A 26,712-nucleotide genomic window follows, 5' to 3' on the forward strand; every position below is an offset into this window, starting at 1 on the left:
CCAATATGGAGCAAAACCCACTCAATTACCATACTGGAAGCACATTAAATGTAGTCAGGGGGATTATCTTAGTACTAGAGTTATTTGATTTTGGGTCACGTTCATATTAAAAACACGATCAATCATCATGATGTAGTTACATAACTCCACACCAGTGCCTCCCATCACACACCGGGTAGCAAATGAACATGGCTCTCTTCTAGATCAACCACCCACTGAATTCAGGAAACACCAATGTCATCTCCTTTATCTTGCCATACAAAACCCTTCTGTAGCACTGGAATGGATCCTGAACTCCACTAGGTGCAGGGTCTGAAGAAGGAACAAAGAATGCAGGCCATATTTACAGGGTGGGGGATGTTATCCTGGGAAGCAGGGATCTGGAAAAGACTTGGAGCTGGTGGTGGATAATCAGGAGAACATGAGCTCCCAGTGTAATGCTGCAGTGAAAAGTGCTAATGAGATCCTGGAATGTATCAACAGGGATTCTCGAGTAGGAGTAGAGAGGTTATTTTACTTCTGTAGTTGGCACAGGTGAGACCACTGCTGGAACATTGCATCCAGTTCTGGTGCCCACAATTCGAGAAGGATGTTGACAAATTGAAGCGGTTTCAGAGAAGAGCCATGAGGATGATTCAAAGATTAGAAAACCTGCCTGATAGCGATAGGTTCAAGGTGCTCAATCTATTTATTTTAACAAAGAGATGGTTAAGGGGTGGCTTGATTACTGTCTATAAGTGTCTACACAGGGAACAAATATTTAATAATGGTCTCTTTAATTTAGCAGAGAAAGGTATAACAACATGCTCAAACGGCTGGCCGTTGAAGCTGCACAAATTGAAAGTGGAAATAAAATGTACATTTTTAACAGTGAAAATAATTTACCATTGGAAAAATTTACCCAGGCGGTGTCTCCATCACTAGCAATTTTTAAATCAAGATTGGGTGCTTTTTTGAAAGATCTTCTCTAGCAATTATTTTGGGGCAATTCTCTAGCCTGAACTATACAGGAGATCAGACTAGATGATCCCAATAGCTCCTTCTGGCCTCAGAATCCGTGAATCTACGAAGGCCTGGTCAGGGAAAGAAGCAAAAGCAGCTCCTAGCTATCCAGGGATTCCCTTTGGGATGGGGATCTATGGAGAATTGCCTAAGTTGACTTTGTAGATGCTTTATGCAGACAGCATCACAAAGCAGTCACAGTGGTGGCCAAGATCTGGCTGACTGTCTCATAGCCCCCATTCTACTATGAGCCAAAAAGCACAGACTTCAGCCACTTTCTAAAGTATACATTGATTATGATATCAATTTTTTGTCTTGTGATATTACTCAGATATTTCACCACAAGATGAGCACATGGTGAACATGGAGACAGGATCAAAGTTAAGGTTGTTTCTGGAACCTTAACTATGACCTTCCCATGTGGAAAAAAACAGTAAGACACTATGCTGTACTATGTAAAAAATTAGTGTATCATCATGTAATTAAAGACTGTATTGTAATACCTATGCAAAAGGGGGCAGGGTTAAGGTTATTTGTTCAACCTCCACTTTTTCATTTTCTGACTTCTCAGACTTGACATTGAAAACCCTAACACTTCACTGATGTAGCCTTGTAAAATATTACTTTCCCACTCATATAGGGCAAGCATATTATTTTACAAAGCCTAAAATAACATTAGTTTTTATCATTATGATCAGCAGTATAATTATAAGAATACATGAGTAGATTTTGCTGGTAAACGGTCACGACAATTTTGCAGGGTTGCATTCATGACTGTTCTTGTATTTTAATTTAAAATGTACCAATGCAGTAAAGAGAAGCCAGAGATGCAAGTAACAGGAGATAATGCAATGCATGTTTTAATGGACAAGATAGAGTCCTCTTGCTTTCCTCATAAAAGGTGGGTTCTCTTTGTTTTCACAAATCCTCTTCATAAAGTGCTCTTTAGTCAAAGGATACATTCTGGACAGATACATGCACGGTTGCACAGAGCTCAGCAAGAGCTCTGCTACCGAGAGGCATCCAGATTTTTGTTAATAGAGTCCCTCCTTGCCCTACTGTGCTCTTGCTCTGGGCTAGACCACGCACTCCTCTACTTAGCACCAACTGCAGGAGCTGGCCACAGTTGTGCAATGGTCATTGACAGTGCTAGGCGTGCTGAGAGGGGCCAGGAGGAGACAGGACTTTGCACTGGCCTATGGAGATGACAGACCATTGAGGCATGGTCTCCACTGAAAAGTTTTATTGGCATATTTCCATTGTTCAGGGTGTGAAAAGACCCACATACTCCTGACTTATATAGCTATGTCAGCCTCACCCCCATTGTAGACTCAGCAATGCTGATGGAAGAATGTGTCCATCGATATAGCTACCGTCACTTGGGGAGCTGTTTTCCCTAGGCCCACAGAAAAAACTCCTGTAATGTAGACATACCTTTCAAGAAGCACACAATGTACCCAATCTGGGCTTCCTGGTGCTCCCACTGGGGCCATGCACATCCACACACATCTCATAAGGCCTGTAACACAACACCAGGAGACTTTTACCTCAGCCTCCTCACACGGTCATCTTCACGTTTTTTCATGATGTCCTCTATTCTTACCCAAGGCTAGCTCCAAACATCACTGATGCCATGGAAGTGTTCTGGCTGACTTACTGGGCTTTGGATTAAGTCCTCTGAGACTATCCCCACTCTTCTAACTCTCTCCTCAAAACCCACTTCTCTCCCTGGCTTTCCGCCTCACATTCCCCTTCCTGCTCTGGTTGCCCTGCCCCTTCCATCCTACTTCTGTCTCTGTTTTAAAAAGTTCATGGATTCATAGATTTTAAGACCAGAGAGGTTGACTACACCCATCTAACTCTGACCTCCTGCTCCACACAGGCCACAGAGTTTCACCCAGTGATTCCTGCCTCAGGCCTCAAAATACCAGAATGTATACACTCCATTCACAATGACTTGCATCACCTTTACATTTCATCTCCTCCCTGGTCCCCTTCCTTGCTAGGCTACCTCCATTTCCTATGTTTGCTATTAGAGTTGAAGACTTTTTTGGCAGGGTACTTATTATTGCTTTTTTAAATCTCTGTAAATCCTTATGTGAATTTATGTCTCGATATAAATGTTTATTGTTAAATACTAATAATAACACTGACATTAATAATAATGTTGTGTTATCCTCGGTGAAGACAAGCCTTTCTAGATTAAATAGGCCCAAACATCAGTGCCAAAATAAAACCTGGGAGGGGGTCTGCTGGAAAGGGAAGCACTGCCAAAGCGGTGTGGGAGGGGGAGATCTATATACAGTGCACTCTCTGTGACGGGATCTTGGGCACATTCATTATTATTCATACGTACAGTTTAGCATTATTACACTATAGTTCCAGAGGGTGAGAGGATGACATCTGAAGTGAAGAACACATTGATTACACGTGATCTTTTTTATAAAGGGAGAAACAAAGCTGCTGGTGGTTTTATTTTGAGGATTGTGTTATTTTTCTAGAGTTTTACAATTTCAGTTGGAATATTTCCTTCCTCTCCTCCTCCCTCCCTCTCCCAAACTAAATAAAAAAGTACTCAAGATTAGTTGGGTAATTCAGTTACACCATGGTAAATTTAGAGCAGTGATTCCCAAACTTTAACAACACATGAACCCCTTTCATTACAATTTCAAGTCTCGCCAACCCCCTCCTAAAAATGAATATTTCCAGGGATATTTTCCTTTATCTGAGTATAAATTATAAAAGCCTTGATCTTGGAAATATAAAATTTGTTTTTAGGACATGCTTATTACACACTATTTATTATTATTTTTTATAATTACAGTATTTTTATTACATTACGAAAACGGCAACACTCTTCTAAGATCTCACTTTCGTAGCTTGTATCACTTTGAATAAGCTGTTATAAGACAAAGCTCCTATGTTTCATCAAGGAGCATCAGATGTGAAACAGCATGAAGGTATTTAAGAAGCCACCTCAAAGAGCTCCTCCTACACAAGCATTTAGATCTTGAGCAGTCCAGGCAAACAACATACGTTACAACAAAGCTTAAACTTGTTCTTCATAATAATTTTTAGAACAATACTAGCTGCCTATTTAATATAAAAACCAGCAAAAAATACCCACCTCCCTTTCCACTTCTTATAAGGAGTCTTGAAGTTTAAATCTCCTCAGTGTGATAGAGATGCTTGCTTTGATCTGCTTAGCCCTTGGAAGTCCAGGGGCTCCGGGCTGCTGGCCACGTGCTGCCCAGGATCCCTAGGGACAGCTCTGTCTGCCATTAGGGAATTTTTTCCCGAGAACCCCCTGTAACATTTTGTGAACACCAGTTTGGGAACCACTGATTTAGAGTGACTCCACTGGCTTTAATGAGGTTACTGCTGATTTCCACTGATTAAATTGAAATTGGAGTCTAGCGCACTGACTTTTACTGTACTTTTTGTATTTACCTTGAGCTTCATTAAAAACTTTTCTAGCTTTATCCTGAAAAAGAAAATGCTCCAAAGGGTTCTCTTCCATTAGAGAAAGATCTGTGTGACTCTTCAACACCTATTAAAAGATCTAAATGTAGTAATTCAAACCTTGCAACTCTTTCTCATGAAAGCACAGCATCCAAAACAATCTGTTTGGCCATTCTATTCCTGCCAAGCAGACAAAGAGCAGACATGTCACAATATACCAACAGTCTAAATGGATTAGATTGCAGTGTGTATTAAACTGTTAAACACATAATACTCTCAGGCAGATTTACTTAGATGTAACATAGGGTTCTGTGAAACGTGCCGCCCCTCCAGCTACAATGCATCGGGTGGCATCCCGTAGGATTTCAGTAAATCTTCTAGCAGGAATCCCAGTTATCCAGAAGGCTGCGTAATAGAAGCATCAGCCACAGGAAAAATGTGGAGCGAAGAATGTGGAAAATGACATTTGTGCATTTCTTAATGTTTGCAGAATCAATTTAACACAATTATCAGCTCCTATTTTTTGACTGAAATCTTGATAGAGTGTGCAGTGCTACTCCAATTTAATTCACAGCAGTGAAGGGGGGCATAGGGAGCCCTGTGCCACCGCAGTGGCTAGGAACATCTGCCAGTGAGCAATGCCCAGGCTCGTCAGTCGCAGAAGCATTGTTTACTACCGCTTAGCTTGAACAAACTCCATTGCAGTTGACAGCAGGACTAATTACTGTGAATCATTCTACTCACAAAGACTAATCCAGGTAATAAATTGGCTCATTCAACATATTAAGGTGTTTTTTAATAGTTTCCATTCTCCACTGCTTGCAGTACGCTCTTAAGGTTTGTCTACATGGAGACACTCAGGAAAGTTAATCCAAATTAATTAAAAGTGTGAAGATAAAGTGGATTTGATAAATTGCATTAAACCCTTGTGGATGCTCTTATTCAGAATTAAAGTGGCCTTAGAACATAAGAATGACCATATTGGGTCACACCAATGGTCTATGTAGCTCAGTATCCGGTCTTTGAACAGTAACCAATGTGAGATGCTTCACAGGGAATGAACAGAACAAGGCAATTATCAAGCAATCCATCCCCTGTTCCCGTCCCATCTTCTATCAGAGGTTTAGGGACATCCGGGGCATGGGGTTGCATCCCTGACCAGCTTGGCTAATAGCCACTGATGGACCTTCCCTCCATGAACTTATCTAATTCTTTTTTGAACCCTGTTATACTTTTAGCCTTCACAAGATCCTCTGGTAACCAGTTCTACAGGTTGACTGAATTGTGTGAAGAAGTACTTCCTAATGTTTGTTTTAAACCATCTGCCCGTTTATTTCATTGGGTGACTTCTGATTCTTGTGTTATATGAAGGGTTAAATAGCACTTCCTTATTCACTTTTCACCTTAATTTACGTTAGATTATTTAAACATAACTAAATTAAACCAAAATAAGGTTGCTTTAATTCTGAATTAGAGTATCCATACAGAGGTTTAAGGTGGTTTAACTAATCAATTGTGAAAGTTAATTCAGAGGAAATTTTGTGAGTGTCCCCATGTAGACAAGCCCTTACAAAAATCAAAAATAACTGTTCTCTATATGTACTTTTTCATATGCTTGCACCGAGCTAACCAAGTGCAGCTGCTCTCTTAAGAATCAGAGTTTTAGTAACACAGTATTGCCATCCATAATCATTGGAAAATCATGAGTCAGATCCCAAAAATTCATGATATTGTCTTTAAAATCATGAGTTTAATAAACAGTAGATTTGGGGAGGTCTTTTTTTATTAGCCTTCAAATATTTGAGCAATTAGAGGTCACATTTTCAAGCTTTCCTCCACAACTATGAAGACTAAGAAAGAAAGGTTACTTACTCTATAGTAACTGTGGTCCTTTGCGATGTGATGTCCACATGGATTCTGCTCTTGGTACTCATGCACCCCAAAGTAGGCAAGATCAGATTCTTATGAATAGCAGTGCAACCTGCACCATGGCCACGCTCTCACTTCCTGTAGCCATAGGTGGGGTGGCCTCAACCTGCACTCAGTCCCTTTGTCAATAAATATCCCACAAGAACAGGACTTTGACTAGAGGGAATGGACAGCGGGTTGTGGAATGTGTGGACAACACATCTCAAAGAATGACAATTTTTGTAGGGCAAGTAACCATTCTCTAGTCTTTGCGTGATTGCCCCCACAGATTCCACTCTGGGCAATTCACAAGCAGTGGCCCATTCACCGAGAGGGAGGCAAAAGGAATCTAAGTTGGCTAGAGATTGCAGGACCCCCCTAGCAAAGCTAGCGTCTGGCCTGGATGCTTTAACCAAGAAACAGTGAGTGGTAAATGTATGGAGAGAGCTCCAGGTTATATCTCTCTGATATGGAGATGCTACAGAGACAGGCTGTTTGAGCCCTAGTGGAATGAGCCCTAATCTGTCCTGGGACAGATCTTTCTTAGCTAAATCATAACAAGCTTTAATACAGCCTGAGGCCCATTTGTACAGCCTCTGAGGTAATACGGATGGTCCCTTAGCTCTCTCAGCAAACGGCACAGAGTCGAGGCGTGCACCTGAAAGGCGTGGTCCTAGCTATAAATAAAAAGACACGGCTATCTAACATCCAGCCAGTGGAGTTTCACTTCACTCAGGGCAGAGTGTGGCTTAGGGAAGATAACCAGGAGGTGAACAGACCGATGGATGTGGCAGTCAGTGGTTACCTAGGGCAGAAACTTCAGGTGAGCACTCAGGGTGACTTTGTTTTCATGAAACACCGTGCAGATAAGCCCATTATGAGGGCCTGGATCTCCCCATTGTCCTTCCTGATGTGATCGCTACCAGAAAGGCTATTTCCATAGGCAGCTCGTAAAGAATGCAGATAGCTACTGACTCGAATGGGGAATCCATCAGTTCAGGCAAAACCTGGTGAAGATCTCATGAAGGAGGGGGTTCCCTGACCAGTGAGAAAACATGGGTGAGCTTTTTTAGAAACTCCACCACTGTCACATGCAAGGAGATAGTATGGCCTTAAATGGGTGGATGATGAGTAGAGGCCACCTCAGGTGCACGTGTATGGAGCTGAGGAACAATCCCTTTTGTTTCAGGGGAAGTATAGGCCAGTATTGTGGAAATTAGAGGTGTCAAGGTGAGCGAGGTCACTGAACTGCCCAGATAGAAAACCTCTTCCATTTGGCCTAGCAGATCAGCCTAGTCACAGGTTTTCTGTTCTGTATCAGGATGTCCTGATCTGCTACAGAACTGCTTCTCTCTGTATCCATCATCCAGGCTGTTGGGTGCAAGGATGCTTGTCCAGGTGCATCTGAGAAGAATCCTGTGCTCCTGCCTCCTCTGGAACATTTGTTGTTGTGACATGTCAGAAACAAGTGTTACTTGTGGGAACCCCCATCTGCAAAAGATGATGTGGAAAACTGGGGTCTGGATGGTGCAAGTCATGATTTTGGATAAATCTCTGCTGAAGATGTAAGAATATAAAAATAGCCATAAGGGGTCAGACTATTGGTCCATCTAGCCCAATATCCTGTCTTCTGATGGCCAGCACCAGATACTTCAGGGGGTGAACAGAACAGGGCAACTGATCAAGTGATCCATCCCGTTTTCCAGTCCCAACTTCTGGCAATTAGAGGTATAGGGACACCCAGAGCATGGGGTTGCCTCCCTGAGCATCTCGGCTAATAGCCATTGATGGACCTATGCTTCATGAACAGTTATACTTTTAGCTTTCACAACATCCCCTGACTATGAGTTCCACAGGTTTGTTGTGTGCTCTGTGAAGAAATACTTCTTTTTGTTTGCTTTAAACCTGCTGCCTATTAATTTCATTTGGTGGCCCCTAGTTCTTGTGTTATGTGAAGGAGTAAATCATATTTTCTGATTCACTTTCTCTATGCCAGTCATGATTTTATAGACCTCTATCATATGCCCCCAGCTAGTTATCTCTTCTCTAAACTGAACAGTGCTAGTCTTTTTAATCCCTCCCCATAGGAAAGCGGTTCCATACCCCTAATCATTTTTGTTGCCCTTCTCTGTACTTTTTCCAAATCTAATGTATCTTTTTGAGATGGGTCTACCAGAACCGCACACAGTATCCAAGAGGTGGGCGTACCATAGATTTATATAGCAGCATTATGGCATTTATTGATCATCTATCCCTTTTCTAACTTGTTCCTAACATTGTTAGAACGATCCACAATGACACCAAGATCTCTTTCTTGAGTGGTAACAGCTAATTTAGACCCCATCGGTTTGTATATCTAGTTGCAATTATGCTTTCCAATGAGCATTACTTTGCATTTATCAACAATGAATTTCATCTGCCATTTTGTTGCCCAGTTACCCAGTTTCGTGAGATCCCTTGTAACTCTTCGCAGTCAGCTTTGGACTTAACTACATTGAATATGTCTGTCAGGGTATTCTGCAGGCCAGGAAGCTGAAAGGCCACCAGTGTGACCTGATAACACATACACTAATCCCACAGACATACGGATTCTTGCCTGGTGGAGAGCACCAGGGGGCAGGTGAGGCCCCAACAGACAGTGCTGTTCAAAAGAATCCAATCTCATGTGCATGGGGCATATGTGCACCAAGAATGGAATCTGTGTGGACAGTCATACAAAGAAGAATCAACTTTTTTTTAAACAAAACTGGAACTCTTACATAATAGCATGACTCCAGGAGCTGGGGCTAAAAAATCCCCAGACAAAATATCACAAGATTTGCAATAACACCTCAAGAGTAGACAACACTAGTAAGATCAGTGGGATATTTTTCTTCCTCTATACATTTTACTGCAAAGAATACACAAAGGTCCTTTTGTAAGCGTGTATTATAATGGTCACACCAGATTATTATAATCGGCATGCCCTCATCATTCCCCCTAGTAATGAAACATTCAGCCACCTACTACGTGTAAGCTGTAGCTTTGTTTCTTTCAATAACAGGGAGTACCAGCTGAAGAATTTGTGTTTGACACACATGCATCCCACCTGCCCCACCCCCAATACACATTGAATATACCAGGCGCCACGGTCCCGGGGATAACCTTCACCATTTCATCAGCACAAGGGTGGGCAAGCTACAGCCCACGGACCAGAGCCGGCCCCGCAGGGCTTTGGATGCAGCACACGGGATTGCCCCCTGTGACCCCGTGGGCCCCGTGCTGCTCTCAGAAGTGGCTGGCACCACGTCCCTGCAGCCCCCAGGCAGGGGGGCAGAGGGCTCCATGGGTTGCCTCCAGGTACCGCCCCCCGCAGCTCCCATTGGCCAGGAACAGGGAGTCCTGGCCAATGGGAGCTTCAGGGAAGGTACCTGGAGGCATGGCAAGGGCAGCGCATGTGGATCTCTGTGCCCCCACCCCCACCCCCAGGCGCTTCCTGGAGTGGTGCAGGGCTGGGGACAGGGCAGGCAGGCAGGGAGACTGCCCTGGCCCCGGTGTGTGCCGCTGCCACCCCGGAGCCCAAACCCTGCCTGCACCCTGCCCTGCAACTCCCTGCCCTAAGCCATCTGCCTGCACCTCGCACTCCTCCTGCACCCCAACTCCCTGCCCTGAGCCCCCTCCCGCAGTCCACACCCCTGCCCTGAACCCCTTCCTGCACTCCGCACTCCTCCTGCACCCCAACCCCCTGCCCTGAGCCCTCTTGTACACCCTGCATCCCTGTGCACCCCAACCCCCTGTCCTGAGCCCCCTCCTGCACTCCACATCCCTCCTGCACCCCAACCCCCTTCCCTGAGCCCCCTCATACACCTCGCACCCCTCCTCTACCCCAATCCCTTACCCTGAGCCCCTTCCTGCACCCCTCCCACACCCCGCACTCCTTCCTGCACCCCCAACCCCGCATACAATTTCCCCACCCAGATGTGGCCCTCGGCCCAAAAAGTTTGCCCACCCCTGCATCAGCAGCACTCAGATCGGACTGAGTAGATGATCCCATTCAGACATTCCGAAAGCTATTCTCGGCTATGCTTGTAAAATGAATTGCGGGTATGTACAGGCACATTCCATAGCTGTAGGCTGAGATCTGACTTGGGACCTTCAGCTGCAGAAGTCCCAGCCATTACCACCTAAGTTCAAGGAGCCACTCTACTGCTGTCAGGAAATAGCAGGCTCTTATCCTCACTGAAGTCAGCCTCCAAAAGGAGATAGGATCACACGTGCAAATCCAAAGTACCACCCATGCAGTGGACTAATACACACTGGATTCATTCTAAACCATGTGTGAGGTGACAATTCTGCTTCATCTCAGGGTAAGAATTTCCTTGTGACAATACAAATATCCCTGAAATCCCCCATCGGGGATAGCAATAGCTACTGGGAAGTGAGCGCTGCAAAAAATTTTCCAATGAGGATCTTTCTGAGAATCACAGTGAAGGGGCTAACATCCACACATAGGCTCTGATTCAGCAAAGCACTTAAGCCTATGTTTAACATTAAGCATGTGTAATTCCACTGAAGTCAATGGGACTGCTCACATAAGCACGTGCCTAAGTGATTTGGACACATAATGCTATCAGTGAAATCCACAAACCTAGCCTGGACCTAAAGTGCTATGAGATCCATACTCACTTGCCAACAGTAACCCAATTCCCTCGTCCTTTGTAATTCTGCATTTGCAGTACAACTCACTTCTGTGCCATGGCGTCCCCTTTTCTTTGGTTTCTCCTTCAGGACTTGTGGACTGGCTTTGTGAAAGAAGGTCTCCTATTTTAATCAGTCACCCTTCCCTGACAAAATAATCGCTGAGTCTTGGGAACTTTATGGATTTGCTTACACACAAACACCCACTAATGTGTTAGGAGGTATGTCATCTGTGAAGCACAGCTTAATGAGTAGTTTGTGTGTAATATCGTGCAATGTTTCATCTTAAGCATCTCTAACAAAATAAGAATATGCACAGTGTATTGCTCTTAAATAATTTACCAGAGCCCGGGTAAGATCTTATTTTTACTTATTTATTTAGAGCTGGCAAAAAAAAAAAAAAAAAAAAAAAAGCAGATTGGCAGTCCTGGAGGCTGAATTCCACTGTCCAAGGAAAACATATATAGCATAGGATATAGGTAATAGCAGTGCAGATTTCTAAACCCTACCCTCCTATCGAAACACTCTTCCGAGGACTACTTCTAGAAGTGGGAAGTTAGTTTAGTCTTCAGGCTCATTCAGTTCCTTAGCCTGTCTTCTCAGTGATATCAAGGATACCAATTATTTATAGATTTTAAGGCCATAAGGGACCATTATGGTCATCTAGTCTGACCTCCTGCATAACACAGGCCAGAGAATATATACCAATAATTCTCACATGAAGCCCAATAACTTGTGGTTACATAAGTTATCACTGTTGCCCATTCTCCCAAGTCTTGCCTTATTTGGTGTTTTTCCTAATGAACAAGTTCCGGGAACTATGTGATTATAGAGACTCTCCGCTTTCATTTAAAAAGAAATATAAGTTTCTAGCCCTCCTGGTTTCAGAGAAAAGCTTGAAAATGTGATGCCTTAAAGGCCCCCAAAGCAGAAGGCAAATAGAAAGAATCTAACATTTACTAGTTTTTAAAACTTTGAGACTTTTAACCCAGGGAGGGTCTGACACATGATCTGTGCACATTTGGGCTTAACAATATTGTAATGTTGACATCCATCAACTAGGAAAAGAACTAAGAAACCACCAACCCCATTCACACACAAAAATAATTTTACATAGTCCACCAAATGGTAACAACTTCTGGTCACTGCTGGCTTGAGAGAAATTGAACTCATCAGTCCAGAATGGAAAAGCTCAGTTTCACATCACCAATCACCTGAACCACTCAGGATACATCTACACTACCCGCCGGATCGGCGGGTAGTGATCGATCTATCGGGGATCGATTTATCACGTGTAGCGTAGACGCAATAAATCGATCCCTGATCGCTCACCCATTGACTGCTGAACTCCAGCTCGGTGAGAGGCAGAAGCAAAGTAGATGGGGGAGCGGCTGCGGTCGATCCTGCGCCGCGAGGACGCAAAGTAAGTGAGTCTAAGTCAATCTAAGATACGTTGACTTCACCTACGCTATTCTTGTAGCTGAAGTTGCATATCTTAGATTGATCCCCGCCCCCCAGTGTAGACCAGGATTAGAGTTCATTTTCTAGAACACAAGCCATACTCAAAGGAAAGGGGAGAAGGGCTTACTTACATCATTGTGTTTAGGTGCCTTTCCCAACCTGCTCTAAAACAAAGTCCAGCCAATGAATAAAGTCAAACACTCATCCCCTTCCTGGGGTTTGTCTGTATTAACGAAGAAATTAAACCTCTTCCTCCTTAGTACAACTCAACCCACAGCATAGATCCTCTCAGTATCTCCCTTATGCCCAGATGTGTAATGTCTTACTGACTCAACACCTACTAACATTCTGTTTAATAGATAGCTTTTCAAACAGACTATTATTTTCCTCTTATGAACACCTAATATTCCTTTTACAGATGTAAACTTCTTTCGCCTCCCTCCCCCATGCGCTGCACCGGAGAAAAGCTGAAGTTGAGGGATGGGTTAATAGGAAAAGTGGGAGTTGTACACAATTCTGGCTCATAACATATTTTCAGCATAAATTCTTTATGTCCCTAGTTAACTGCATAGACGCTTTCTTGAAACAAATCAGCTTGTGTTCAGTTCATTACTTCCCATGGAAACAAAGAGAAAGACAAGCACTGCTTTTAGAAATGGATCAGGTGAGATTCTGATCTAGGGAAGCCTTCTGATAAGATGAACTAAAATATTCTTATACAATTATACATCTTACCCTGCCTCCCTTCTTGTTTTCAACATTCATAAATCAATTTTGATTTATCCATGCTATATTGTATTTCACCTCCAACAAAACCTCACAGTACTGTATTATTCAAACCAGTATCATGACTCTTGTTTTTGGTGTACCAGGCACATTTGGTTATTTCTGCTAGACTTTTATTTCTAAGCAGAAATGCAGCCATAATGGATAAAATAATCTCTCAAGTGGGTTGTCTTTAGCCCTGATAACAAACAAAATAATCTCTCTTTCGTTTTCCACAAACTTGCCAAGAGATTAAGAAAACAGTTTATAGTCCATAGCTCTTTTACAAATTTTATTACAATCAGGATAGAAAAGGAGTTTTGCATATTTGTTCTAGAATGACTCTCTTCTGCCAATGAGACAAAAGAACTGATTTAATCATAGAATCATAGAATCTCAGGATTGGAAGGGACCTCAGGAGGTCATCTAGTCCAACCCCCTGCTCAAAGCAGGACCAAACCCAACTAAATCATCCCAGCCAGGGCTTTGTCAAGCCTGACCTTAAAAACCTCTAAGGAAGGAGATTCCACTACCTCCCTAGGTAACCCATTCCAGTTCTTCACCACCCTACTAGTGAAAAAGTTTTTCCTAATGTCCAACCTAAACCTCCCCCTCTGCAACTTGAGACCATTACTCCTTGTTCTGTCATCTTCTACCACTGAGAACAGTCTAGATCCATCCTCTTTGGAACCCCCTTTCAGGTAGTTGAAAGCAGCTATCAAATCCCCCCTCATTCTTCTCTTCTGCAGACTAAACAATCCCAGTTCCCTCAGCCTCTCCTCAGACGTCATGTGTTCCAGACCCCTAATCATTTTTGTTGCCCTCCGCTGGACTCTCTCCAATTTATCCACATCAGTGCATGGTGTTTTGATTGTTTGTGCTTTTGTTTTGTTTTTATAAAGGTGCCAGCCACAAAGTATATGAACTGTCATTTCTAGAAATTTTAGTTTGGCAAGCTGGCCAGTTATCAGCAGGGGGTTCTGGGATTCACGGAGGTTAGGTGGACAGGGGGTGGGTCTGACCCAGCACCAGCCAGGTCATCCCCAGGTGCTTCCCTGATCCTTCAGCACCCAAAAGGACATACCCGTGCTGCTAGGGAGGGGCATGTGACTGTTCTTGCAACTTCCCTTTGCTTCCCTGTCAGAAAGTCATTTTTCTGCAGGAAATCAAATAAATCTGTGGGGGACATGAATTCTGCATGCATGCAATGATGCAGAATTCCCCCAGGAGTAATATCACAGAGAGTTTTAGCAGAAAGAGGGCACTTTGAGGTGGGATTTGAATGGAAAGGAGGTGGTTGTTTGATGCAGAAGAAGGAGAGTATTCCAAAGCAAGGGGGGTAGTATGAAAGAGGAACAGAAGGAGAAAAGGATAGAAAGAAACAAGTGAAGTGGTTTGGTGGAGATGTTGGGGCACAGACTAGGAGACAGAGGGCGAGTAGGAGGGAACGAGAGCAGATGGGTACTTGATAATTATAGATGGATCTCCTACAAAATGTCTTAGCATATGAAATGGCAACAAAGGGCATCATTCAAAGAAAATAGAGTTCCTGTGACCCAGAAAACCCCTCAATGCAAACTGGCTTACCATATCATAACTCTCATCTGCCCTAGCATATACTTTGTCCCAACTCACTGTTGTTGTAATCTGTATCTAAAACATATAGTGAACATAAGAACAACCATACTGGTCAGACCAATCGTCCATCTAGCCCATTTTACAATCTCAGAGTCAAATCCCTTCCTTGGAGACACAGGGTGAGATAGCAAGTCCCAGACTATCCATTTGTGAGGTACAATAAAATTACCTTCAATTTATAGATTGCTAAACTGGGGCCTAGAAGCTTATCAGTGGGTTGCCAGGGCAAGGAGTAGGTGTTAGAACTCAGGTTTCTCTAGATCTTAGTTTTATGCTTAGAAGTCATGGTTACCTTTAGGCCAGTGTTTGACTCCTGGGTAACATCTGATATAGAGATGAACAATATAGTTGGGATTTGCATCAGTCTCCAAGACAAGAAGGTGGGACAGTTGGTTTTTTGTTTTGTTTTTAAATTAACAGACTTCAAAAAATCTCAAAGAAAAAAAAAATCCTGACTCCAAAGTTGAAGTTGGAAACTATGAAAGATTTTAAACTACTACAGAACCTATTCAATTAGAAATTTATACTGTTCCCTCTTTTTCTTGTTCAACAAGGACAAGTGCAGAGTCCTGCACTTAGGATGGAAGAATCCCATGCACTGCTACAGGCTGGGGACCGAGTGGCTGGCAGAAGTTCTGCAGAAAAGGACCTAGGGGTTATAGTGGACGAGAAGCTGGATATGAATCCACAGTGTGCCCTTGTCGCCAAGAAGGCTAATGGCATTTTGGGCTGTATAAGTAGGGGCATTGCCAGCAGATCGAGGGACGTGATCATTCCCCTCTATTCGACATTGGTGAGGCCTCATCTGGAGTACTGTGTCCAGTTTTGTGCCCCACACTACAAGAAGGATGTGGAAAAATTGGAAAAAGAGTCCAGCGGAGGGCAACAAAAATGATTAGGGGGCTGGAGCACATGACTTATGAGGAGAGGCTGAGGGAACTGGGATTGTTTAGCCTGCAGAAGAGAAGAATGAGTGGGGATTTGATAGCTGCTTTCAACTACCTGAAGGGGGGTTCCAAAGAGGCTGGATCTAGACTGTTCTGAGTGGCACCAGATGACAAAACAAGGAGTAATGGTCTCAAGTTGCAGTGGGGAAGGTTTAGGTTGGATATTAGGAAAAACTTTCTCACTAGGACGGTGGTGAAGCACTGGAATGGGTTACCTAGGGAGGTGATGGAATCTCCCTCCTTCGAGGTTTTTAAGGCCAGGCTTGACAAAGCCCTGGCTGGGATGATTTAGTTGGGGATTGGTCCTGCTTTGAGCATGGGGTTGGACTGGATCACCTCCTGAGGTCCCTTCCAACCCTGATATTCTATGATTCTAAAGTGATTACAGTGTTTCAGTTCCCCACTGGATACAATGGCATCTCCATGCAATATTTACTATTAATATAGATAAACACAATACTCACTATTAATGTAGACCCATTTGGAAACTATGGGGCAGATTTTTCAGTTGCCATGCACCTTACATAGTGCAGAAAATCACTTCTGCAGAATGATAAATTGTTCTCACTTTTACAATACAAAGTGCAGAGAAATGGAAAATTTGTCCCTATATAAACATAAATTTAATCAAAAAGCCAAAAATGACTCCATATAAGTATTCTCCTAATAATAATACCAATCCAATGCTTGCATATTGAAACAGATACAGAAGAGTTGTAAGCTCTTTGACTGTTTATCTAAAACATGCTAGTTAGAGTAGATTGCCTATAAAGAGGAAAGAGATGATGTACCACAACAGAAGCTGACGGCTGTTTAGGAAAAACCATCACACATTTCAGCACTGTTAGAAATCTGTGTGAAAGGCCCAAGAGAACAAATCCGCAAGAGTGAGGAAACAACCTGAAAACTCATCCACAATAGCATGGAATGTTACAAATAGATCTATCAACCTGTCAAGGCTCAAAGATGGGCCACAACATGTGACAAAGACTTGAAATGTGGGGCACAAAGGAATTCTTCATGCAGGATTCATGGTTCAATGTTGTGAGTTCTTTGGGTTGGGGACTGTCTCTTTGCTCTGTGTTCGTACAGCACCTAGCACCACAGGGTCCTGGTCCGTGACTGGGGCTCACAGAAGCTACCTCAATACATACAACAAACAATAATAATGTAAAGGTCACCTCAGTTTCCTGGTTCTTTATTTCTGATGTAAATAATTTTGAGAAATACCAGTGAGGGAACACCTAATCTGTATGGGATTTAAAGTAACTCCAGGACTAAAGTAAGTGATGGTCCTTGAAACAAGATACACTTCAGAGTTATAGTTCCAGAACAGTACGGCAGATTTGCATCACCTGTCTTCAGTGCTAAATCTATTCCAAGGTATTTAAAAAAAATTGAAGGTGACAATATTTTTATTTCAACAAATTAACAACAGTTATGGCTAGCAAATTCAATCTGTGGTTTTAAAAAAAAAGCACAACTCTGTCAGAGCATAATTAAATCACTGAAGATTATTTTGTTGATAGTTTCAGCACCAGGAAGCCTGAAAAATTAAAGAAACCCACCAGCAGACGTGAATGTTCGCCTGCATCGTCTGATTAGTATTCTCTTGTCTCCCAAAATGACGTTCCTAGGTAACATAACACGATAAAACAGTTAAATCTAAGGTGCTTGAACTGAAGCTCATGACATGCACTGCTTGTACCCAGACTACAGTCATGCTGTGTCTTAGCTCTTTTGTCTTTTGACTGTACAAGCAGTAAGTCTGAGAGGTTTTGTTTAAACGGTAGATTGTCCATTTTGCATGAAGGTACTAAGTACTTTCCCCCCCCCCCCCCAACCTTAAAGGGAAGGTCTAGCCATTTTACTGCAGGATGTAAAGATTGAGGCCTATTGCTTTGTAAAGGACTGATCCACTTTCTTTCTTTTTCTTTAATGAGATGGAATTAAATAGAGAGAATATTTACCCACAGTAACACATTATTCTAAACCAAACATTGGAGCATGGAGCACTGGTGGTTCAACAAAACAGAAAAACAGGTTTCAAATAATCCTTTCTAGTTTTTAAGAACTCAGCACAGAAGAAAAGGCCTAACAATCCTTTCTCAAAGGTGGAGGATGGAGTCTGTAGCTTGGTACCATGGTGTACTCCCTTTGTGGTGGAATTTACATAGGACATTGAATACACTCCATTTCTCAAACATCTCAGGACATTACAAATGAGATACCTATGTAATAAATCTACGTTATTCTTCTGCCTCTTGCTTTGCTAACCCGGTAGAAAATATCCCCTGGACTGCAGTCTCATGCCATACAAAATTCAATGAAATGTTCCATGGAACTACCCAGGAAATCCTGGCCATATTGAAGTCAATGGCAGAACTCTCATCGACATCAGTGGGGCCAGGATTTCACGGTACGTGCTCCGTTCCACGCTAAGGAATTTCACTCACTTATTTCTTTGTCATTGTCACAACAATTTCTTCTGTTCTCCCTCACAACCTTCAGCTCAAGACTTCTCCCAGTTCCCCAAAGGCCCCAATTCAGCAAAATATTTAAGCACGGCTAAAGTGAACCATAGGCACAGGACGACCCATGTGTTTAAGTAGGTTGTTGGACAGGTGCCCAACACTACAATGAGCTGTGTCAGTCCTAAGGAGGCATATTACTATTATTTTATCACCAGGGAACAAATGAAGAATACCACTACTTGGAAAGGGTTAGAAGACAAGCACAAACCAGGTCAATTTGAAACCAAACAACTTCCTGTTTGTCTCTGTATTGACAGTGCTCATACTGTGTCACTAATTATGTAAAATATTTAACAGCAGAAGGCACTTTGCTTGTCCCTGCTTATGTCCTCTTGGCTGGATCATACAGTGCACATAGCAAGGTTATTTACTCTTGTACATGACCAAGCAGAAGGGAAGGGGCATAGAGCAAGAGCACATTTTATTACATAAATATTTTCACTGAGTAAAATGACTGATTTGAAAAACTAACGGAAAGATAGATAAGGGAAAGATCAGATCCACAAAGGGACTTAGGTCACTAAGTTCCAGATTTAGGCACTACTGAGATCCCCACTCAGTTGCCATCTAACCCCGTAGGTGCCCAACTCACCCAGTAAGCTAAACTCACCCCGTGCCTACATTTCTGCTGTAGATGTTCACTAGGCGCCTACATTTCTGCCTCCGAGCATGTGCACCAGTGCCTCAGGCAGGCGCCCGGACGTCCATCTCACGCCTAAGCTCCAGTCTGCAACCCACAACCCAGGTGAAGATAAGTATCGCACCACCTATGCCATCTGATTCAGTAGGTTTGCTCTGAGCATGCCTAACTCCACACCAAACAGCCCAGAGGGGGTCGGGGAGGAGAGGGCAGGGGGTGTTGGTTTGAGGGTTGCATCATGCTGAGCATTGCAACACTCAAGTCCCTGTGTGTATCCAGGTGATATTTTCAAGGCTATTCTGTCTTCCCAATGAGTGCAGAACCCCCACTGGCACTAACGAGAGTTCTGTCTTTGTAGGGATTAGAGAAGAAATGTCACACAGAAGTTCACTGTGTGACCAGAGGGAAGAACTGTGTACTCAGATTTGTAAGGTATCAGACATCCTGGCCAGTGAGTCTTTTCCCTTGAACAGTTACAAATACAATTTTAGAAAATGCAGGAATTGCCAATCCACACATTATGCACCTCTGCTTATTGTCACACCTTGACCCCAGTCCAGCTTCCAGTAGACAGGTGCCCACCCGGCCAAACCCACCACCCCATTTGCATACAAATTCAGCTCAGAGAATGAGGATTTAATGGGCATAGACACTGAACTGCTGTCTCATCCCCAGAGGCAGTCAGGAGGGAGGTGCTGTGATAGGACAGTGCAAGGAAACTGCTCAGCTGCCTGTTCTGTGGATAAACAAAGGACTTTGGTCTCCACGGCTGATAATTCATCTTTTGTGAGCATTAAGTGAGGGATTTTTAATGGCACAAATGACTGTTAGGTGTCCAACTACTATTTGTACCTTTGAAAATCCATCTCCTTAAATTCACACAAAAATTATGTATAAAAAATATGCATTTGCTGAGAGGTGCCTATAAATCACAATTTACATTATTTCTATTCTTATTGTAACCAACTGCACCTTAAGATAATGAATCACTTAAGAAGAGCAAATACACTGATCCACCCCGGTAGACTCCCTAACATGGAGGCTAGAACAATAGCCAGTGTGCATATGTTATATATGAGGCAGTTATGGCCCAGTGGATACGGCACCAAACTGGGACTTGAGAGACCAGTGGTCTATTCCTGGTTCTCCAATTGACCTGCAAAGTGACTGTGGGCGAGTCACTTCCCTTCTCTGTGCCTCAATGTCCCTATGTGTACAATCAGGATAACAGAAAAGGCCACAGATTGAATATGAGTCAATGGCGTAATGCAGTGGTGAAAGAGGCTAAAATCATTCTGGGGTGTATTAACAGAAGCCCTGTATGTAGGGCATGAGAGGTGACTGTCCCATTCTGCTCGGCACTGCTGAAGCCTCAGCAACAAAAATAATAAAAGATAAGGAGAAACCTACCCTATGAGGAAAGGTTGAGGGAGCAGGGCACATTTAGCCTTGAGAAAAGATAACTGAGGGGACACCTGATATATGCAGTGGTGTTGTAGCTGTGTTGGTCCCAGGATATTAGAGAAACAAGGTGGGGGAGGTAATATCTTTTATGGGACTACCTTCGGTTGGTGAGAGAGACAAGCTTTCGAGCTCACACAGAGCTCTCCTTCAGGTCTGGGAAAGTTTCCCAGACTGTGGAATCCCCATCATGGTAGGTTTTGAAGAACAAGTTGGACAAACACCTGTCAGGGATGGTCTAGGTTGACTTTGCTCTGCCTCAGCGCAGGAGGCTGGTCTTCAGGGCCTCTTGAGGTCCCTACCAGCTAGACATCTCTATGATACTGACCTCCTTTGTACAGTAATGGAGATCAGCTGATGAAAAGGGCTACCTAATCATATAAGAATAAGTCTAATTAATCCATCCTAAAAAGGGAACTGCGTGACAGGGGGATATACTATTGCTCATTCGTCTCTGAAGTGGATTCTCTTTTAGCAATCAAAATGATGGATCTCTGGCAAGTTGATCTATCCAAGAGGGGAAAGTCTCCCGTCCCAGTCTCCAAAGCAATGAAAAATAATAACAACTGTGTGACAAGATAAGGTTAAAGGCTTGATCCTAGCACCCTCAATGTCAATAGTAAAATTCCCATGAACTTCAGGAGGAGCAGGGCTGGGTCTTTGGAACGGTAAAATCATCCCGCTCGTAAATACATTGTGACACTGCTCTGACATTATTATTACAGATTAACATTTTCCAGTTTAGGTGTCCAAAGCTAGACTTATAAACTCATAAACGCTTGTATTTCAATGCCCAAATATGGATTTTAGAGGTTTATTTTTTGCGCCCAAGTATGAAAATTTGATATTTGTAAGGATGGGGATTTTCAAAATCCCCTGAGTGGTTCATTGGAAGTCAATGGGAGTTGTGCTCCTGGTGTTTTTGGAAATCTCACCATTAATAATCAACCTTTGTTTTTGGCTCAATCTATGCAATAGGCTTAAGGAATAAAGCTACAAAAATTGTGGAGGCCACATGCCTGCCAAACATCACGTCAATCTCTTGGCCGGTGTGTACTCTAACCCATCTCTGTTTATTCAGGCTGTAAGCGCTTTGAGACAAGGATCTGCCTGCTTACATGTTTATGAGTCCACTTTTGAGTACTATAACATAGTAAATTATCATTATTTTTTTATGGAACTGGAGACTGGGAAGGGAGACTTTTCCCCCTGGGATCAACCTGCCGCAGATCCATCAGTTTTATTGCTAAAAGTGAATCCATTTCAGAGAAGAATAAGCAAGAGCACATCCCCTTGGTCACATGTACATAAACTCCAATGCAGAGAGAGAACTGGGAATTCATATTGCAACCCAATGACTGATGCAAACACACGACACCTTTAGTTTGCTACTTATGCCCATCAATTTGAACGGCACCGTCCCTATGTACAAAGCTAACAGAACACTTGCTTTAAGACAAAGAAGCGTATGAAATAGGTTAGCACACATTTACTGAGGGTCATAAGTAACTGATGAGATGCTTAAGACATAGAAGACAAACCCATTCCACTTCTGATCATTCACACAGTTACAATTTAAGTACAATGTACTTATTATTCCATTGCCTTTAAACAACTTTGAAGCAAACACCGAATGCATAGCATTATTCTTTAATTGGAGCAGATTAAATTACTTACATAACACAATTTAATGTATGACTGGAGCACCAGGGCCCGCCGAAAGGCAGCTAAACTACCTCTTTAAACTGAGTGCATAATAGCAAATGTAAAACATCATCTTCAGTTCTTTTCCTAAAATCTTGGCACCCTTAGAAAGCCAAAGGGCTATAATTTGCAATTGCAAGTGAAGAGTCTATTATTCATCTGTGCTGCTATGTTTTTGCCTGGGGCAGCGGGAGCAGGGAGCACTGTACCCACAACACACCTGTGTGTTTGCCTGGAAAGTTACCTTTAAAGGGTTGGGTCTTTGTATGGCTCTCACTGGAAAGGTTATGAATCACTGTTGGAACTAAACCCCTAGCTTTTCACTATTGTTATTTATTGTTTGTTCTGGGGTAGCCCCTGGAGGTTCCCAGCCCTGTCATGCTAGTCATTTTACATTTTACATGCTTGTTCCTGGTGATTTGTCTGAGTGGGTCTGGTCTGAGATGAACACACACTGACACTGACACACAACACAGAACAGACAAAGGAGCCCCAGCCCCAGTTCCACAAAGTTGTGTGAAAAGTCACAAGGCAGATTTCCCCTATCCTGAACAACCTCGTGCTGGGCCAGTGAAGGGGGGGAGCTACACATATAAGATAAAGTTGATCCCTGCACGCTATATCTTAACTATCAGCACAGAGTCTGATATCCATACTCACTTCTGGACTGCTGGAGGAATCAGGTACAGTACTTCTTAATATTCTGCTTGGCACATCAGATGGGGCATGGGCCATCAGGGAGCTAATTACAAGTCTCTGGTTCTACATTGCCTTGGCATGAGTTACAGCAGCCTAGGGGCTGCTCTCATTTACCTCACTTGGTGCAAGGTCACAGGAAGGAGCAGTGGAGTAACAGAGAACTCTATCATGCTCTTTTCCCCATCTCTGGCAGCCCTCTCCTTATCCTGGCCCACCCATTACAAGGAAACAGATGGCATGTGCACTGGCTTTGTTGGCTTTATACCAGCAGGGAGTTCCCATCCACCACAGGCATTCTTCTCTGGGTATTTACAGGCAGAATCTGGCCCCGTGTCTTTGATGAGTCTGCAATGCACCACGTATACTTCTGGGACTACATATATTGTTGTTGTTATTACAATTCTAGCTATCCCTTTCAATAAATAATGCATATACCCTTTCTTTCTGCTGGATCCCTGCACTCACTGAGAATACATCCCTAAATCCTCTAATGACCTCCAGACATGTCATGATACTAGCTTTCATCAGAGTACGTTTTTATTATCATCTAACATGGAAAACCCAAGTTACACTGTGTGTTAGATTAAGTTGTGTGTTTGAAATTCCACCCTCCCATACACACACACCAAAACCGCAGCCTCCCAGTCCCATTTCATAGGAGAGCTTAATTTCCACTAGAAGGAAACTCAGCAAATGGAAATAGTACATATGCAAAACAAGATGGGCAGTAAGGAAATAAGTCAAGATTTCTGGAAAATATTTACTTGCAGCTTTGAATATGCAGAAATCTTGAAAATTCCACCATAATGATTTCAGAGAGACTTGCAGAAGAGGGCTAGTTAATATAGGCTACATACGGTCAAATTATGTATGCATGAAGTGCCGCCTAATAGAGCTGCTGGAGGAAAAGATCCAGGGTCTAGAGTTGCAGGTTGAAACACTGGTAGAGCATAGAAGGGGGTTCGAGCAGCTGATGGAGCAATGGCAAGCAGTGGCTGAAGGGGAATGCCCAGGAGTACAGGGGGAAGCAGGGGCTAAGGCCAGTGAGGGGGGACTGCCAGATGAGGAATATGGGCGGTGGCAGCATGTGACCATGAGAAGCAGGCAGGGGAAAAGGAGAGCCAGTGAGGGAGAAATAGAGCTAAGGAACAGGTTTGAAGGTTTGGAGAATGAGGAAGGGGTACAGCAGGTGGTAGCTGACGGTGGGAGGGAAAGGAAAAAGAGAAGAGCGGCTAGTCCAATAGAAAGAGGGGAGGAGTCCATGGAGGCAGCACCAAGTTTGGGCCCAGGGAGGATACAGGATGGCTTAAGGGGAACCACAAGGGATGATAGGAATGGAAGGAGCTTGCAACCAGGGGGGACGGAGGATAGGTTAGAGGACCGCACTGTCACCAGGCAAAGGCAGGTCTATCAGATTGGGGATTCTATACTGAGAAGGTTGGACAGGCCTGTGACCAGGGCTGATCCAGAGAACAGAAGGGTGTGCTGTCTACCGGGCGCTAAAATACGGGATGTGGACCTGCAGTTGAAAAGGATCCTGAGAGGAGCAGGTAAGAACCCTTTGATCATCCTTCATGTAGGAACGAATGACACGGCTAGATTCTCGCTAGAGAGAATCAAGGGAGACTATGCCAGGTTGGGTAAGACGCTCAAGGAAATTGAGGCTCAGGTGATCTTCAGTGGGATTCTACCTGTCCCTAGGGAAGGGCACCAAAGGGGTGACAGGATCGTGGCGATAAATAGTTGGCTGAGGGAGTGGTGTTACAAGGAGGGCTTTGGGATGTATGGGCACTGGGAGGCTTTTGGGGACAGAGAACTGTTCTCACGGGATGGGCTCCACCTAAGTAGGGAAGGAAGTCGAATTCTAGGAGGGAGGCTGGCTCATCTGATTAAAAGAGCTTTAAACTAGACATTGGGGGGAGACGGTTGGGAGAGGTCCAGGTACTCTCCACGCCAAATTTATACGTTGAGAGTGAGAACAACAGGATAACAACAGATATAGCCAGAGGGGGACGGTTAGGTATAAGGAAGAGCGGGGGGACGGATACTAGACCGACAGGTCATACTGGTAGTACTGTGTCCCTACCAAGTTGGGTGAAAAGGGTGAGAGTAGCCAAACAGCAAAAATTAGGATGTTTGTTCACCAATGCGAGAAGCTTAGGTAACAAAATGGAGGAACTAGAGCTCCTGGTCCGAGAATTGAAACCGGATATCGTAGGAATAACCGAAACATGGTGGAACGGTAGCCATGACTGGAGTACAGGTATGGAAGGGTATGTGCTGTTTAGGAAAGACCGATACAAAGGTAAAGGTGGGGGAGTAGCATTGTATGTCAATAATAAAGTGAAAAGTAACGAAATAACTAGCAATGCAATGGATAATACGGAGTCTGTTTGGGCAATGGTCACACTGGGGAAGAAAACTACTAGAGCGTCCCCTGGGATAGTGATTGGGGTGTGCTATAGACTGCCGGGATCTAGCCTGGATATGGATAGAGAGCTCTTTAATGTTTTTAAGGAGGTAAATACTAATAGGAACTGTATGATCATGGGAGATTTTAACTTCCCGGATATAGATTGGGAAACAAATGCTAGTAATAATAATAGGGCTCAGCTTTTCCTAGACGTGATAGCTGATGAATTCCTTCATCAAGTAGTTGCTGAACTGACGAGGGGGGATGCCATTTTAGATCTGATTTTGGTAAGTAACGAGGACCTTGTTGAGGAAATAGTTGTAGGGGACAACCTTGGCTCGAGTGATCATGAGCTAATTCGTTTCAAAATAAATGGAAGGATAAACAAAATTGCATCTGAGACTAAGGTTTACGATTTCAAAAGGGCTAACTTTACTAAATTGAGGCGACTAGTTAGGGAAGTAGATTGGACTAACATATTTAGGGATCTAAAGGCGGATGATGCCTGGGGTTATTTCAGGTTGAAGTTACAGGAGCTGTCAGAGGCATGTATCCCGAGAAAGGGAAAACGGTTCGTAGGTAGCAGTTTTAGACCGAGCTCGATGAGCAAGTGTCTTAGAGGAGTGATTAAGAAAAAACAGAAAGCGTACAAGGAGTGGAAAATGGGAGGGATCAGCAAAGAAACCTACCTTATTGAGGTCAGAGGGTGTAGGGAAGCAGTGAGAAAGGCAAAGAGCCGGGTGGAGATGGACCTAGCGAAGGGGATTAAAACCAATAGCAAAAGGTTTTTTAGACATATAAATAGGAAGAAAACCAAGAAGGAAGAAGTGGGACCGCTTAAAACTTTAAACGGAGTGGAGATTAGGGATAATCTTGGCATGGCACAATATCTGAACGAATAGTTTGCCTCGGTCTTTAATGAGGCTAATGAAGGGCTAAGGAATAGTGATAGAGGGACCGATGGGAATGAAGATATGGGGGTAGACATTACGGTATCTGAGGTGGAAGCCAAACTTGAACAGCTTAACGGAAGTAAATCGGGGAGCCCGGATAATCTTCATCCTAGAATATTAAGGGAATTGGCGAGTGAAATTGCAAGCCCGTTAGCGATGATTTTTAATAAATCTCTAAACTCGGGGGTTGTACCGTTTGACTGGAGATTAGCTAATATAGTTCCTATATTCAAGAAGGGGAAAAAAAGTGACCCGGGTAACTACAGGCTTGTTAGTTTAACATCTGTAGTATGCAAAGTCATGGAAAAAATTTTAAAGGAGAGAGTGGTTACGGACCTTGAGGCTGATGGCAACTGGGACAAATTACAGCATGATTTTACGAAAGGTAGATCGTGCCAAACCAACCTGATCTCCTTCTTTGAGAAAGTAACAGATTTTTTAGACAAGG

General features: G+C 43.4%; 1 protein-coding gene and 1 long non-coding RNA gene across 9 annotated transcripts in view; both read right to left on the reverse strand.

Annotated features, from left to right (window-relative positions):
- LOC120406082 overlaps positions 1 to 4,592 on the reverse strand; it is a 33,380-nt gene extending 28,788 nt beyond the window's left edge. For 2 of the 3 annotated variants that reach the window (XR_005599078.1, XR_005599076.1), the window contains exons 1-2: positions 4,453 to 4,592; positions 2,437 to 2,521 (exon numbers count right to left, since the gene is read on the reverse strand). This is a non-coding gene — a long non-coding RNA (uncharacterized LOC120406082). Of the gene's footprint in view, positions 1 to 2,436; positions 2,522 to 4,129; positions 4,167 to 4,452 lie in introns of those variants that run through there. The other variant, XR_005599077.1, reaches the window with a different exon arrangement.
- The window catches only part of EPHA5 (EPH receptor A5), a 334,695-nt gene that overhangs the window by 222,624 nt on the left and 85,359 nt on the right, over positions 1 to 26,712 (reverse strand). The window lies entirely within an intron of this gene.

This window comes from Mauremys reevesii, linkage group 5 (genome assembly GCF_016161935.1).
Source record: "Mauremys reevesii isolate NIE-2019 linkage group 5, ASM1616193v1, whole genome shotgun sequence".
Lineage (NCBI taxonomy): Eukaryota > Metazoa > Chordata > Testudines > Geoemydidae > Mauremys > Mauremys reevesii.